The 17,318-nt window shown below is 41.7% G+C and overlaps 1 protein-coding gene across 1 annotated transcript in view; it reads left to right on the forward strand.

Moving 5' to 3' along the window:
- cpped1 (calcineurin-like phosphoesterase domain containing 1) overlaps window positions 1-17,318 on the forward strand; it is a 106,779-nt gene that overhangs the window by 26,985 nt on the left and 62,476 nt on the right. The gene's annotated exons all lie outside the window — the stretch shown is intronic.

The following is a 17,318-nucleotide window of genomic DNA, read 5'->3' on the forward strand; positions in this document are numbered from 1 at the left end:
TGTGATTGTTTTTTTTACCTGAGCCCTACGCAACTGTGTTGTCATTTTCAGTCGACAGAAGTGACAAAATGGCCGCCCCCTGAGATGGCTAAAAACGAGTGGATTAACTCTTATTCCACAAACGCAATATTCATTCGAATTTCAACTAGTGGGCTTGCGTAGAAAATATTCTTGAAAAAAAATATGTTTGGGTTGATTTCCACTTTAAAGGGGCATGATAACACATATGATAATAGAAAGCAAAGCACACTGGCAAACGCCTCCTCCTCCTCCTCTGAACACACCACGATATCTTTTTTTTTTACTGGCGCGATGTGAGGCGTTGCTGACACATGAACTACAAAGGCAATAACACGTCGCAACAGCTGCCTTAGCTAACCAAAGGCAACCCGCAAGCATTTCCCTAGATCAGTCTACATGCAGCTTTGGTAGCACGTACCTGTGTGAGCAGCTGTTGTCTGTGAGGATGAATATTGCAGTGCTGGAGGGAGTTGATGTTGGACTCTATAGCAAGCTTAGCTGCACGTTGTAAATTTCTGTGAAGAATGACCTGTTTGCCTGTGTGACTCAAGATTGCCACGATATTAAGTTCATCACATACAGTATGAGTTGCCTCAGAATCTCCACAACATGGAACTCAAACATAAAAAAATATGTTGCCAAGAAAAGATGGTCGATATCCAGTTCGGACAAAATAACAAAAGCAAAAAAAAAAAAAAAAGAAGAAAACAAAATGATGATTTATAATTACTTTGACTTTTGCTGAAAACTATTTTGTCAATGTTTTTGTATCCAGTTCAGATTTGATTTTTTTTGTTTTAGATTTTGCCGAGAAGTTTTAGATGTCATTGCTGAAAAACACTTATGTCCAATTTTGGAAAAAATGTTCACATTAATGCGATATCTGTAACGCGGAAACACCATTCGCGTAAAAATAGGAACATTTAAAAAAATAGTCACAGGACGGCGACGACATGTAAGTGCAAATTTAAGTGATAATATTATATGCGGTCTGTTATAATTGAAATTGTTAATGTTGAGTTTTAGTCTTTTCAAATCCATCCCGAAGTATGCGTTGACTATTAAATGAACCTCATCAAAATGCTGCTTTGTACTTAGATCTATTCCTGCTTGATTTCTGAGTGTGTTGAGCAAGGTTATGCATACGTGTGCAACTGTGCATTTTAATGCATGAAACCCTGACTGTGGGTGCTATGATATGAAATGACTTCTCGGTTCACAGAAAGCTTTTACAAGCAAGTGTGGCACTATTAGCCGGGCACTTCTAGCCACCCTGCGCCTACGGTCAATGAGCTGGCTACCCCACTGAAAAATACCTAGCTAGGCCTCCGCCTTTGGTTTTGCCACCACGATGCGGAGTCTACACTGTAACTTTACAATGTGTGAATACTTCAGATGAAGATAATTGTACATCTCCTAGCCCCCAGACGTCGCCACAACATGCCTGCCGTAGGTGTTGAAGTCTACAGTCGAGTCAGGTGGGTTACAATTCACAGGTTAACCCGATAACCCGCCAACCACCCTTCCGGGACTTCCTGTCACAATCAATTACGCCACCTGAGGCGATGTGTTTGTACGTGGAGGCAAGGGAGAGAATGTGCAAAGTGCTGTGACATAGATACTGTGCTGGAAGGGAAGAGCCTGATGAAGGTTTGCACGGAATATTATGTGTGCCCGCTGCTGTCTGTGAGCGCGGATGAATGTGCACACAGAAGCACACGAGGGAAACGTCTCAGTGGGGCACGAGGGGGAAAATACACAGTTAGAAAGTTAATGTGATTTTCTTCTGGTGCTTTTGAAGTCATCATCCCGCCGTGTGTTTGACCTGCGACGAGTTATGCTAAGCAACGTTCTTGTGTCACATCTATCCTATCAAAGGATCATCTCGGATAGCCTTTGACATGAAACAATATCCCCTGCGAAGGAAGCCATGCTAACCTTCAAGCGCTCACCTCCGATCCGATCACCATGTGTCATTTGTGACGTGTCGCTATTTAAAATCAAATCAAATAAACTGAGGGCCCACCCTGGACTGGTGCACACATTGAACTCCCTCAAATCAAATCTTGTTCAGAATTAACGGCGTACTCTGTGCTCAAGAGACCAATATTAGGATAGAAGCAAATGAAAAGTCAGTTCTGGAAAATGTGTCTCCTTTAATCCGCATTTCCACCACGAAGCGGTTCAGTTTAGTGTGCTGCACTCCCATACCGACCGTTCCTGTAAAATATTCACAACTTTTTATGCTATGATTTCTGCTGTCACTTCATCACTGGTCCGTGTCTTTGGATCATGTAGTGAAAGGTCTCGGTTGGTTTGCGCTGCAAAAAGTGAAAGAAAATTTCAGTCTATGTTTCTATCAGGATATACTGTAAAAAAAAATTAAAAAAATGATAATAATAATCAATTTTGGAAATATGGAAGTCAACCCCATTTTTCTTTTTTTTTACAATAATATGTTCTATGTGCCTCCACTAGGCTATATCGCATTTGTAGAATATGCGTTGAGCAGCAAAATCTACCCGTTTTTCGGCATCTCAGGGGGCGGCCATTTTGTCACTTGGACATGTCGACTGAAAATGACATGACAGTTGCTCAGGGCTCATGTAACAAACAATCACCTGTTTTCTGAAGATGTGTTGTTACCCGAGCTCTGAGTCATGTCATTTTCCGTTGACAGCAAGTGGCAAATTGGCCGCTTCCTGAGATGGCGAAAAACGGTTGGATTTTGCTGCTTAACATATTTCACAAACACAATATCAATCAGAATGCCGTGTTTCGACTAGTGGGGTTTCATAGAACATATTGAAAATGTTTGGTTGACTTTGCTTTTAAAGTGCAATTTCAGAGCACTATGGATATTGGGTAATTGTCATCTCAGTCTCTAAATAAGTTTAATGAACCTTAATATGATGCATCTTCAATTTCATTTAATTTGCCTCACCTATTTATGCAGTGCTTAGACTTAATGATGCTATCAACTGATTTGTGTTGGAATTTTTCTGAAGTAAAATTGCCGTTTTTTTTTTTTCTTATTCATCCTTTAATTAAAGGCTACATTGAAGTCTGTGCTAAAGAAACGCTCTAATCCTCTTCTGGTGTATACGTGTATTTGATTTTGTACGTGTCTGCCAGTCTGCATTAGCACATGCACACACTTGGCAGGAATTCACAACATCCCCTACAAGTCTGTCAGTAGGTGGTTTAGCAGACCCATGACAACACAAAACAAATGCTTTCTCCTCCTCTTTCCCACAGCCGGAGGATTACAAAATGACACTGACATATTTTTGCTGTTTTTCCAACAGCTGAGAAATGGGGCTTTCGCCATTAATCAAAGCAGATTTGTATTTCATAACTCTTTGTTCTATTAAAAAAAAAATAAAAAAAAATGTTAATGTCACTATTGCACCCACGTACATCAATTTCTAGAGCACGAATGTATGTGTGTCTGGAATATTGCCTTTAATTATTCTGAGTGAGTCTCAACCTTTGTGAAGATTTGAAAAAAGATGCATCGTAATCTTAACGGTCGGGAATATTTATTGCTTTAGATTCGTGCTCATGTGCAAAATGATGAGAGCGTCAAATCAGCTTGCTCATGGCTTTTATGTATAGCCCATAAGGAGCTCATATAATCTGTAGCATCCATAGAAAAGAGTCAAACACATTTACACATTCATAAACCGCAACCGCACTGAAGCGTCAATGTGAACTTTATCCATTTATTTGACCACATATATGATTATGTTTCGAACTTGTAATTCAGTTTCAGGAGCCACATACTGATTATTTGGCCTAGCTCGAGCGTTTTTCAGCAAAGGTCTCATTGTCTGAAAATGATTATTCTGACTGATTATACCATGAAGACATTCATACCCGTCTTATCCAGCAATCGTAGATAGTAAACCTGTTCACTATTAATGATCGCCAGCCTTTCTGTATGTGGTCAACACTGACGTCGGCTGAGAGTTGAAGTCCGCGGTTGTGATGCGGAATGAAACGGCAGCCAATTAAGAAGCTAGCTGATACTTGCGCTTTCGAAATGACATTTTTGCAACGAAATGCGGCGATGAATGCGTTTATCATAGGTGATATGGCATGACTCCTTCTTGTGACTGGCTTCAGGTCAGCCCTACGATGATTCCGTAGCTCCAAAATTGCATTGCCAAATAGAGGATTTGTCTCTGATCTGGCTCTATGGGAGCAGTGGTTGATCTCTCACGCTAAGATTTTATGTTTGTGTACCCCGCTTTAGATGAGAAAACCCATAATGCTGTATGCAACCTACCACAACCCAGATGAATGAATAGATTAAGGCTTAGGTCCATATAGAGGTCAGAAGTCTACAGAAAGCACTTCTCTGGACTAGAGATTGCAGACCGCATGGAGAGAGCGAGAGAGCCAAAATAGCGGATAAAATCTTCAATTCAGAAAATCACATCGCTCAAGTGCGGCACGGATCTTGGATCAATAAGAATCCCAACACAGACCAACACATCACGCTGCTCCCTCAGTACCGCAACAGGTTTAATATTAGAATTTTCTCATAAACGTAGGGGGCTTTGAAACGAGACGTACGGGTTGAGGATTTGTAATCTAATCGGAAGTTCAGTATGTGTGTGTGTGTGTGCGTGTGTGTGTGTGCGTGTGACGGAAAGAGAGAGAGAGAAAACCATCTGCATTATTAGCGCATTATGGCATTCCAATCTAAAATGGCTTTAGCCAAACTAAAATGATGTAGGTGTGTGTTGCCATGGCGACAGATGCGCGCGCGCAGAGGCAGATACGAGATCCACGCGTTGCTGCAGTCTGCATCTGTACATTCCTAAACAAATTCGCTTGTGTCGCTGGCGATCGATGGGCTGGATTCAGAACGTCTTAGCTCTCCTCCAGCCACATATCGACCACGTGGTGGATAAAAAAAAAAAAAAAATCATAATTATCGATTCAGTCTAGACACAAAGGCTGAATCAAGGAATCTATTTTTGTATTTCACTTATAGTAATTACATTTTGGCCATTTGCTGCAAATATGTCCTGCTACTACAACGGGCTCGGTGCCATGTAACTTGGTATCGGATATAACAAATGTACAGTATTCACACATGCAGTCGTTCATAATTGGGCAATACAACAAAAGAGTGTGTGTGTGCGTGAGGTCAGCCCTTCTTTGTTTGTCCCTCATTAAAATTGACAAAGCCATACTCATTAAAAGTTATCCTGTCATTGTCTTTGCTTCTGTGTCCTTTCTTGCGTTCCCCTTAAGTCGCAGTGTTTTAACACTCACTTATGTTCCCGTCTGTGCGGATGATGTCAAGACAGATGCTGTCTAGACAGCGTAAAGCTTGATGGTAGTCGTCGGCCCTTCTGAAATATCAAACGAGAGCGGTGGAAATTGCCGGCGGTTTCTGTCCAACAGAAGAAAAACAAAATAAAGACGATAATCCTGTATTAGTCCCACAGTCTGAGAAGTCACAATGACATAATGCAGAGCTACTTGAGGTTCAGAATCGTCCTTAGTGATATGTGACAAGTCTGGAGAAAGAACCGATATCAAAACTAATGGTGTTGAAGTGATAGTGCTCGACTAAGAGACACGTATCTTTGTATGTTTAGACTGGGTTGTTAGTGGAAATTATGAGAGCCTCTTCACCCCATGCATGTAAACATACTTTCGGTACTTTTTACTTTTTAAATTCAATCATCCGTAAGCCATTTAGGATTCAAGGGTGGTGTGCTAAGTTTAGACTGGGTTGTTAGTGGAAATTCTGAGAGCCTCTTCATGCATGTAGACATACTTTCCTTACTTTTTATTTTTTTAAATTCAATCATTCGTAAGCCATTTAGGTTTTAAGGGTAGTGTGCTAAGTTTAGACTAGGTTGTTAGTGGAAATTCTGAGAGACTCTTCACCTCGTGCATGTAGACATACTTTTGGAAGCCATTTAGGTTTAAGGGTGGTTTGTTTGAAAGTAAAAGTGTTTTGGGATGATAGTGAGCGGTATATTTACGGTTTAAATGATTAATATTGCCCCTTATGCACATTATGATACGGGTGTCAATTGCATTTTTTTCCCCCATGGTGGGTGTTTTATTGTACATTTGAATATTTTTGAATATTTCTTTTTCGTTCTTAACTTCTATAAAAGTGGGTCACGACTTGGCAACAATAGGAAAATGCATGACGGGTCCCGCGACGACAACAGTTGAGAAGCACGGCACCGGCATCTTTGATAATATTCCAAATGAACAGGGCCCGTCTTAGTTTCTCGACAATATTCAGCGAAAGTTTGAGGAAGATTGCTGAGTGCTGCTGTGGAACACTGACAAGAAACCTCTGCAGACCGAGGCCAAATCCTATTATGTTCTCCCGCTGCTTCCCGGGGACTACAACTACCAAACCCGAAGACATAGTTTGGCTCCTCAAAATTCAAACGACACAAGTGCCAGAGAACCACTTTGAGCAGCTGCAGTGACGGCGAGGATTCGACGGTGACGGTTTTGCCTGGGGACGGCCGAAAAGAAAGACGAGCGCATTCTCCAAACGAGACATCGCCCCGTTGCGATGTCTCTTGTTGCAATCTTGAACGTGTAATTTCAAATCGCACTAACTACTCAGATCTATATTAAGGGCGAGCATATGCAGGCAGCGAGAGCAGAATGAGGTCTCTCGTTATCACGCTGCATCTGAGTGCACTTTTACCCCGGCTACTGGCAAAGCTCATTAAAAGTGGCCAACAATGAACGCTTGTTCCGCCCGCCTTTACGCCCAACCAGAACTCACACATTCCACTCTCAGGTTCCTTTCTTGCTTGTTGCTGCGCCCATCGCGCGAGCTCACTCAACGTCTCACTCTCTCACTTCCGGGTGATGCGAGAAACATCCGCAGCGGTGCTTCGTATACTCACGACAGGTATTAGTATGTGTGGTTTGAAGCAGCTCTTCATAGTCTGTTTTAAATCTAATTTTTTTTTTTTTTTTTTTCGATCATATTTGGATTAAATTCTTACAATTAAATGTATTTTATGTAATAACATAGAACAGCAATAAGAACCTGCCGTGTGGCAGGGTACTATTTACCTTGCACTTTATCTGCCGTTTTATGCAATCAAAACATTGTCATACCGTATAATATAAAATATTATAACACATCTGAAACATCATAATGGGATTATAAAGACAAAAAAAAGTGTCATTCATTAAACGACAAATGCAAAACAAGAGAAAATATTTGATGCTAAAATGACAAAGTATATATTTTTAAAAAAATATTTTTGTATTATAATATATATATTTTTTTATTTTTGTACTTTAAAGGGGAAGTCAACCCCAAAAAGTTCTTGAAAATGTTCTATGCAACCCCACTAGTCTAAACACGGCATTCAGATTGATATCGTGTTTGTGGAATATGAGTTAAGCATTCAAATCCATCTGTTTTTGTCCATCTCAGGGGGCGGCCATTTTGCCACTTTCTGTCGACTGAAAATGACATCACCGTTGGTCAGGTAACGACCAATCACGGCTCAGGTGTTTTCTCAAGCTGAGCCATGATTGGTCGTTTGCTGACCCCTGAGCAACTGTGATTCTCATTTGACGGCAAGCGACAAAATGGCCGCCCCCTAAGATGGACAAAAACAGGTGGATTTTAATGCTTAATTCACAATATTAATCTGAATGTCGTGTTTCGAATAGCGGGGCTGCATTGAACATTTTCTTGTAAAAAAAATGTATGGGTTGACTGACTTTAGGTTTTGTCACTAAATGTATTTTGCTTGTGCATCTCAACAGCTGATGCTTTGCAGTCTGTACTCCCCATGAAATCAAGTCATACTCCTGCAAAGTACGCCCGCTTGAAGTTAGAATTCCTTCCATCAAGACATTCATAATGTACGACTTTCTTGTTGTTTCCTGACGTCTAATGTCTGCCTTCGCAAACTTGTCAAGTGTCAAAGTGTGACTCTGCAATGTCTTCTTACGAGTTTATTATATTGGCCACAATGTGGGTGTGAGTTATTTTTGGGAGGGGGAAGAGATGCTTGGTTGATTGAAATAACAAGCCCACCAAGAGGAAGCCAATTTGGTGTTCGCTGGAGGTTGATGCATGTGATTTTCTGTGCAACTGCCTCCATCCGGCCACAGCCACATCGATCGAAGCAGACACTGCTGAGTATAAAAGCAATATATTTTATTGTCACGGGATTTTCTTGCATTTCATTATTCTGTTACATTTTACATCGACTTTGAACAAATGTTTAACTTAGTTTTGGGTGTGTGCATGCTTGCTGTCTGGGGATTTGTGTGGATTTCGTTCGGATTTTGTGTTGTACATTTGTTAAAAACGGCTCACTATGTGGTTCTGTGGAATATTTATAAATATGTTGTTATATGTTCCTAAATATTAATAAAAAGACATTTGCGACTGACGGAATGTGTCCAAAAAGTGCAAGCGCACCAAATCATGCGGCGCAGTGTTTACGGACGTAAATGCAGGTATAATTAATTAGTGTCTTCATTTCAAACTTGTAAATAAAACAATATTCAAAAGTAGTCATTTATCTATACATCAAACAAAGGAAGAAAATAAACAGAAATTAAAAATATGGCAAGGCAAAGCAGACTGTCACATGCTCGAAAGGGGGTGGGAGGAAGTATAAAATTATATATTCCTACCCCTTACATAAGATTCTACTTTTCCCACACTCTAAAAACAGTTGGGTTAAAAACAACACAATTTAGGGTAAAAAATGGACCGATCCACAACGTGGGTCAATTTGACCCAAACAATTGGTAGTTTTGTACAAAATAATGCAAGAAAGTGGATCAAATTGACCCAATTTGTTTATCGGTCCATTTTTGACCTAAAATAGAGTATAGAATATTGTACAGGATTCGAGAATAAATAAATAAGTATAAATAGGTACTGTATCTCTCAGTCCTGACACATTTCTGGCAATTTCAAGGACTTTTTGTATGACCTGACCGGTCCATCCATATACTTTTAAGATCTTTTTTTTTTCCTTATCCTTCTTATCTGTTTGTGTGGACTTACACATTGTTATATGGGCCAAGCAAAGTGAGCCTCAGCTTCCACATCTGGGGCCCATCTCAAATTTGCCCGTGTTTCTGCATGTGGTAACTATGGTAATTATGTATTATTATCGGATATAAAATGATCAAGGTTAAGGTTAATGAGAGATGAAAGAGACCTTATCTTGCGTTTCTATTTCTCACGAATGTGCAAACTTCTGTGTTTGTTTGTATTTACATTTGAGGAGTTTAAGCAGAGTGATATCCCCCCGGCGTCCCACTTCCGCCTCTCCCCTAATCTCTGCCGACTCCCAAGTGAGATAACGGAATTTACTGACATTTAAATATCCCGACTCCTCGCCTGGAATATCAATTAGGCGACGCTGGCGGCTTTCTCCCGTCGTTGCTCTCCCGCCGCGCTCGTCGTCACTCCGGCGGCCGGATTGCGTCACACTTGATGTGACCCGAGTTTTCGTCAGGTTGGCGACCCGAGGCGGTCCGTTGTTATCGTTCTCCCGGCGGTCGCGCCGCTCAAATCAGATGACTGATACCTTGCCTTTTGAATGGTGTATATTAAGGCGGTAATCTCATTTTATTCTATTTCAATCTCGAAGCTTCCCGCCGCTTGCAACTTGAAAATAAGTTGAGCCGCTTGCAAAGAGTAGAATTTGAGGGGAAACTGATGAGAAATTTCCCTTTGCTTTGAGTAACAAGCAGTCTGGAAAAGCGAGGGTTGCATAAATCTGCATACATAAGCGAATGTAACCACGAGCTTGGCGCAATAAAGCCATTCATCCTCTCTTTGTCAAGACACTCTGTCGACGCGCCGTTCTCCGGCCTGGCGCGAAAGTGAAATTATTACATTATTCATTATATTTATTATGGGGTAGATTGAACCGCGATGGAGCCACTTTGTGTTTTTCATCTTGCGCACACCGAGACACTCTCACATATGCTAATTCCAAGAAAGAAACATTTCAACATTTATTCTTCCCCTGCGAGATTTATGCGGTCAATTCAAACACAGTGGGAATTAGTGAAGCCCCGCAGCAAAGCAGTTAAAAGTTATCAAAATGACTCCAATATATGTTTGGAAAGTCCACTTCGGAACCCCGGAGCCTTTGGACTTGGTTTTTAGCTTCGGACGAGCCATAGAGTGTCGGAGGGAGACCAGCAAAAAAAAGGACAATGGGACGCAGTGCGCTGGGGGACTTTTTTCAAGGCTTTCTAATTTTTCCTCCGGTCTATCACGGTTTGGCCCGCAGTCAACCGTGGGTGCCAATATTTTCCTGGTCCGTCACGTTTCTGACGTTCTGTCAAACATGGACGTCTTGCATGTTTGTGGCCCCGCAGGGTTGAATGAAGTGGCCCCGCTTGGCCTGGCTCCAGAGTCGGCATAAGCGCAGGGGGGAATACTGCTGCTAAATACATGTTTGATAACATTAGTTTTTTGTCAATAAGCAATACGGCTCCTGTACCAAAACATGCTAAACAGCCTGTTATTCACATACACACTGCACAGTGGGGTCACGTTGCCAGAAGATTTCTCTCTCTCCCCCTCGCTCTCTCTCCCTCTCTCAAACTCTTTCCCTCTCTCTCCTTCTCTCTGTCTCAGTCTCTCTCTCTGTCTCAGTCTCTCTCTCTCTCTCTCCACCTCGTTCTCTCTCTCTCTCCCCACCTCGCTCTCCCTCTCTCTCTCTCTCTCACTCTCGCTCTCGCTCTCTCAAACTCTTTTACCTCTCTCTCTCTCTCTCTTGCTCTCTCCCCCACACTCTCTCTCCCTCTCTCACTCTCGCTCTCTCAAACTCTTTCCCTTTCTCTCTCTGTCTCTCTCTCCCTCTTTCTCTCTCTCTTTCCCCCTCGCTTTCTCTCCCTCTCTCGCTCTCGCTCTCTCAAACTCTTTCACCCCCCTCCCTCTCTTTCTTGCTCCCTCTCTCTCGTTCTCGCTCTCTCCCTCTCTCTCTGAACCCTCCCTCCCTCCCCCACTGCTTCTCCGTGTTTTGATAGGCCATATTACATATACAATCAAGTTTTTTGCCGGGCATCCGCAACAATCATGACCCATCAGCCATCCACCTGTTGTCTCACGATAATTCGCCATTGTTGACGGTGGCCTGGAATTGGACCGCCGCAGCAGCCGCCGGGAGCTGAGTGTAAAGTGTCGCCACGGAACAACTCGCGCTCGAGGTTCCGCTCTCGACTCCAGCTCACCCGTGACTCCGTCGGCGTAACGGCCAGGTGTCCCATTATGCTTGTCCACTTTGCGTATGATTTAGTTTCATACGTGAGTTATGCTGCAGTGGAGTCTTGGAGTGTGCTCAGTATTTTGATGAGTTTCCCCACACTGCAGTCAAACCGGCATACAAACAAGGCAGATACAGACAGAATAACAAAACATGAACTCAAATCTTTTGTGTTTCATACAATTCATGTTTTAACCCCCTCCCCTCCTCCTCCCCCCATCCTTTCTTCCTCTTCTCACATTCCTTTTCAAGTCCTCACCAAGTCACCTCTCCCTCATCCATCCATCCATCCTCCCCTCCCTCGTCCTTCTATCTACAGTAGTTGCCTTGGTAACAATACAAAGAGATTTTCTTCACAGCGCCGTCACCGTGGCAACGGTTGGCTTTCCTCCAGGCGTTTTTTGGAAGTGCGCCGCCCTTCGGTCCACTCCAGCCTGCTTGTAGTGACCGCTGTGCGATCAAGGCCATGGATGTCACTCTTAAGTACTGCTGCATCAGTAAGGATGTAGACACTCCGCTCCGATTGGTCCGTAGTTGTCAAACGGCATCTTAACTCAAAAGCGTCATTGCTTTGTTTTAAGCTTGGCTGCAGTGGTTATCAAAGAGTCTTCTGGCATGCTTTCGTCATTTGTGTTTTTTTTTTTTGCTGTTTCACTCGGCACAAACCAATTGAAAGTCACTGATGCAATTTAAGGGAAAAAAAAAACAAAAAAAAAAACAACAACACCGCTTGGAGTCAGAAGTCCGCATAGTTTGTGTTCTTTTTCATCCGCCCACGCTTTCTGATGATTTTGATCTGCTTTAGTAAAAAGATAAGATTTTAGCTCACATTTTCAATCTCAGTTGTTGGTTTAAAAACATCCCATCACTCTTTAAAAACATGTGAACCCTTTAATGTTAAATCAACATAAGAAAAAAAAAATACAGTATATAATAATCGGATATATTTAAAATATTGCATGGTATTGTAGACTTGCCGATGTAGTTCATGACTTTTATCACACACAGAAAAAAAAACTTTTTAAGAGCAAAGAATATGAATAAAAGGGGGTAAGGAATTGTGTGTTTTTAACAGATGAGGTTAATGTCACGATGATGTTTAGGACATTAGAAAGGGTCTCAGACCCCATAAGAGATCCCATAATTGGTTGCCACACCCCTGCTGGTGGAACACTGATCCTGGGGAGAGATCACAGCAGCAACATGGGATGTGACATTTTCATTTATGATGACAGCGTGTGAAATTCACTTCAGTAGTGGGATTGTATTTTGGATTTTTGGCAGGCTTCAGCAAAGCTTTGGATTTGGGGGGAATAAAAGGCCAAAATCTGGCACCGGTCATTTGTTTTCTCTTTGATTAATTTCACATGTAAAACTCGAGTTTCACTTCAGTATTTGGTGATCTTTGCTTCATAGGAACATCTTTGTTTGAAATCAAATATCTCCAAGAAGAAACGCCATTATTAAAATGTGCAATAGCAAAGCTGGGATTTAACATTCAGCTTTAAATGCACGTTTTAATCATTTTAGAAAGGTTCCCGAGTATGCAAGTTCTACATCAGAAGCAGAAACATTCATGTAAAAAAAAAATCACATTTTGCAATTCCATCTGAGCTTCTCATTACTGCCACAGATTTCTTCATAGCCAATATGCTGTTCCACCCCAGACCTGTAGGTGGTGATGTGTAATATAAACTAAATAAACAAAACAAGTAGAAAACATGGGGATAGGGGACAGAATCTGCACTTTTATCTGGATCTACAGCTAGTTTGAATCTTCCAATGGCCTTGTAATTAGATAAGTAGTTTCTGTGTAATAATACAAAAAGAGTGAAACATACAGGGGCAAATAGAGACAACAAGAAATTGTTCTCACTTCCTGTAGGAACAAATGAAAGATATGTTTAAAAAATCAGAGTGAGGATTTCATTTTGGTGGCATTGATTGGTGAAAATACCTTATTTCGCCAAGTTAATGTCTTTTTGGTACTGTTGATTCAGTCACACTGGCTTTTTTTTTTTTTTTACCATGAAATATTTTCTTCGCTCGGAATGTTTTCTCTTCTCTCTTCATCAAGTGACCTTTTCCACCGATTTGCCTTGTTACTCAGCAGCAGGTGGCCGACTGTTGACTGACCACAAATGATGAAGGCCGCGTTATTTGGATCAGGAGGCAGCGCTGACTCTAATATTTGTCAATGGCGCATTGTTCCTTTCCTGATATTTTGTTGAAGCTTTTCACTACATTGTTAAACACGGTCGGTGAGCACATTTGTTCCACCGCGTTCACATAGTCTCTATCCCCTTGTGGCAGAGGAGCGGCTTCTTTGCCACTCATGATGTGCTTGATAAATTGTCTTTGGGTGCCTGTTTATATACGTGCGTGTGCTTGTTTTTACATATGGTGTATATTTTGTGCTTCTTAAACATATGTTTAGCGTAGCGTAGTGTGTCCGTGCGGGTGTGCGGCCATTTTAAAATTAGTTTGGCACTTAGTGATCCATTTCCTGTTCGAGAGGACAAAGGGAGACCTGCTGATGAACCATCTGGCATCCAGGTGGATCTCAGCCGTAGTTTCTCCAATTGCATGTGTGTGTGTTTATCTGTGTCGGTGTGTTTCAGTCTTATTATGTTAGTCTTCACTCTTGCCCCAAGGCAGCTTCCCGACCCCTGAAGGCAGCTCACTTGTCTCCCTCACACATATCAGCCTGTTCAGCAGGAAGCATTAAAGCTCTGTTTTGTCACTGGCCGCCATTCTTCTCTGAACAGGGGTCCCCAACCACTGGCCACGGAGAAATACTTTTTTTTTTCATGGTCTGGGAAATCCAAAGTGGCAAAGTAAGAAATGAAGAAAAATAGGCTTTTTGTTTCATTCACGCCAATCTGGCAACTCAGGCAGAATCACTTGTTAGTGTGAAGTGGTGACCTAAAAACCAACAGGTGAAATGGGAGCAATTTTATTGTTAAGTTATTCACCGCCAAACATTTTCAGACCCTCTTTTACCCTAACGTTTGGAAAAAAATTGAAAAAAATATAACTATGTTCCTGGGATTGAATGGCTGGACGGTAAAAAGACAAATAAATTGGTCAGGCGCATGCCAGGTTCATACAGTATTTCATAAACCACAACATTATTTATATATATATATATATATATATATATATATATATATATATATATATATATATATATATATATATATATATATATATATATATATATATATATATATATATATATATATATATATATATATATATAAAAAATGTTATGACATGTTCTCAAAAACATATAAAAGTTCAGAGATGTACATTTTTTGTATCATATCCTCAGACTTTCAATGAATATTGAATATCCCCCTTTTGCCCAAAATATCCAAAGTTGGCGGGCCTTTACGTCCCAAACACTTGTTCCGATTGACCTAAAATTTGAGATTTGGTGATGTGCCGTCACTATCAACAAGTACAGCAAGTTTCATAAAAATCCAAATCTGCTTGATTTTCCTCACCCACTGGGTGATTTGGCATGTCTCTTTTTCTCTAAACCTAGTTACATATGCAATTAACACCATCTGGTTTGTTCCGCTGTTTGTTGTTGCGGTCTCACCATCCGTCAGTCCGCTGTCAAGTTCAGTCCCGTTGCACTGATGGAGGAACGCACAAGGACTGCGATGTCCAGACTTCAAAGAGGTTCTCGAGACGACGCGTTAAGAAAACCCACAGCGCTCTCCACTCAAACTCCTTAAAGGTTCAAAATGAGAGCGTAAGGAAAATACACTGTTATACACATCAAAATATGTAAACATTAATTCAGCACAAGTATGATGCCTGGCCTAGCCTTTCATCAGTTTGAGCTCAGAGTCCACTCTCGGAATATTGTATACTTTAGAGCAAAACGAGGAATATAAAGTGGTATAAGTCGGCATAAACATCCGGTCCGGTCAATCTTTTTGACAAGACGACTCACTGAACTTTTATTCGGGGGTTTGTACGCAGCACCTCCTGCTTTGTATTTGACACCTGAAACACATGCATTTTAGATCCACGGCAATCTACGCCGCTCACAGTAAAAGGCTAAAAGCTGGGGAGCTGCTCATGCTTCATTGCATACATAGAGAAGATGGAGAAATCCCTAAAAGGGGGGGGGAGGACAGATTATTATGTGAAATAAACGCACGATGTGGAACAGAGGCCATGAAATGTGTTTTGGTTAAAGGGGCGCCATTAGATGCGAATCAGAAGCTTATACTGTACGTACACTCAGTTTATTCAACTTGGCTCGAGTCACTTGTCAAAGTATCGTCTTTCATCCATCCGTGTGCGAGTCCGCTGTCAGTATTAAAAAGTTGCTTTCGTTTTACTCAAGATTTGCCCTCTAAAACATTCGTGCAGGCTAAAATACAAACTTGGAGAACTTGCAAATAAAAAGGAATTGCTCTGTGGACTACATTAACAGGATGAGGAATGATACAGTACATTCCGAAGGTTAGCTGTTAGAAGAAAGCGCTCCTTTGAATGTGCGGTTCAAACAAACAGCGGTACGAGACGACAAAGCGAGTCCCCGCGTCACTGTCAGGGTTTCCCTCTAGGCTGTACATCACTTTCTCTCCGCAGATAAGAAGAGCCTGACTCCTCCTCGTCTGGAGCTACTGAGGAAATGGTTCATTTTCGCAAATGCTGATTTGGGGGCCCTGGGCCATGAAAATATCATGCGGTGTCTGAAAAGCTGGGTGCCATCGTCACTTTAAAACGCGGCGCTGTAAAACGTAATTCCTCAGCAGTCATGGAAAAAATTTGTGTTTTACAAATACGGAATGAAATGATTAACTCTGAGGGGAGGGGTTTGACATTTTTTTTTTGGGTGGTAGAAAAGACAGAAATACGGCGGGCGAGTTGAGTTCCGTGAATTGTTTTCTCGTTGCCAAAAGTGCTGGCAATGTGTGCAATTAGCATAAATGTGCAAATGTGCAAATGCATGAGTCCACTGTCAAGCTTTTCTTGGCCCCGAAGGCACCATTGGAGTACAGTTAAAAGAGAGCTTTTAGGATTTCCTTCCCCTTTCTCTCTCTCCCATTTTTTTTTTTTTTTTTTTTATACCTTGCATGGTTCACTTCAAGGTAAAAGAGTAAAACAATTTACAACCAAAACAGTGGGTGTGATTGAGCGTGGCGGGGATGTTCTCAGGTTCAAAGATAGTTCAACTCTCGCTGGCTTTCGATTTGCTTGCATTGGTGCAAAGCAGCACGGGAAACATGAGAGGACCTGCAACTTCAAGTATTGGAACACCTCCAAAGTGGTATACTCGACGTTATGCTTGTCATGTCCAATTTAGCAATACTTTGCACAATACCTTCTGTCAAAGGCTTTTACCTGAATCAAATACAGCAAGATTTGCAAAGAAAGCATCGTGAAGATAAATGGTGAGAAAATCAGTCGTGGAATTGACACTCGAGAGTGAATTAACTGTGCCTTCAACAACAAAGCAGCTTATGAGTTAACTTTGGCCAAATTTACTTGAAGATATTCTAACGTTATGTGATTACTTTGAAGAAGAGTGTCAAGAGAATAGAAAAAACTGGGAGGATCTAAAGCGCAGTAAACGCATGCGAGCTGATAATCAGACCTAATATGACCTGGGCATTCCTCCCCACCCATTCCGATCCGAGTCAGAACTTCTTCCGTACCGATAATCCTGCGGTGTGAGGTGTGAAAATATGATTCTTCTTTTAATTCTCCTCGTTGGGCTCTATTTCAATGAGCAAGGACAATGTTGTGCGATGTAACTCCGCCGCAAGTGGAGTTAGACCAGGTGTTCGTAATTTCACAGACAAGCGGATGCCGGCGGATCTGAGGGAGGGGGGGTGTGGGGTGCGCTGCTGTGGGAGTGGTCAAATCCAACTTCAATCAAGGCCAATGAAAGCGGCTCCGCTCATTGTCTTGCTGCATGCTAGTCAGGCGCGAGAGCCTCGACATCTGCGTCGTGAAGTGGGAAGTTGGAGACCGCCCCCCACCTTATTGTTCATGGGT

The sequence above is a fragment of the Filicampus tigris genome, chromosome 19 (genome assembly GCF_054856515.1).
Source record: "Filicampus tigris isolate MCC_2025a chromosome 19, RoL_Ftig_1.0, whole genome shotgun sequence".
NCBI classification, from domain to species: Eukaryota; Metazoa; Chordata; class Actinopteri; order Syngnathiformes; family Syngnathidae; genus Filicampus; species Filicampus tigris.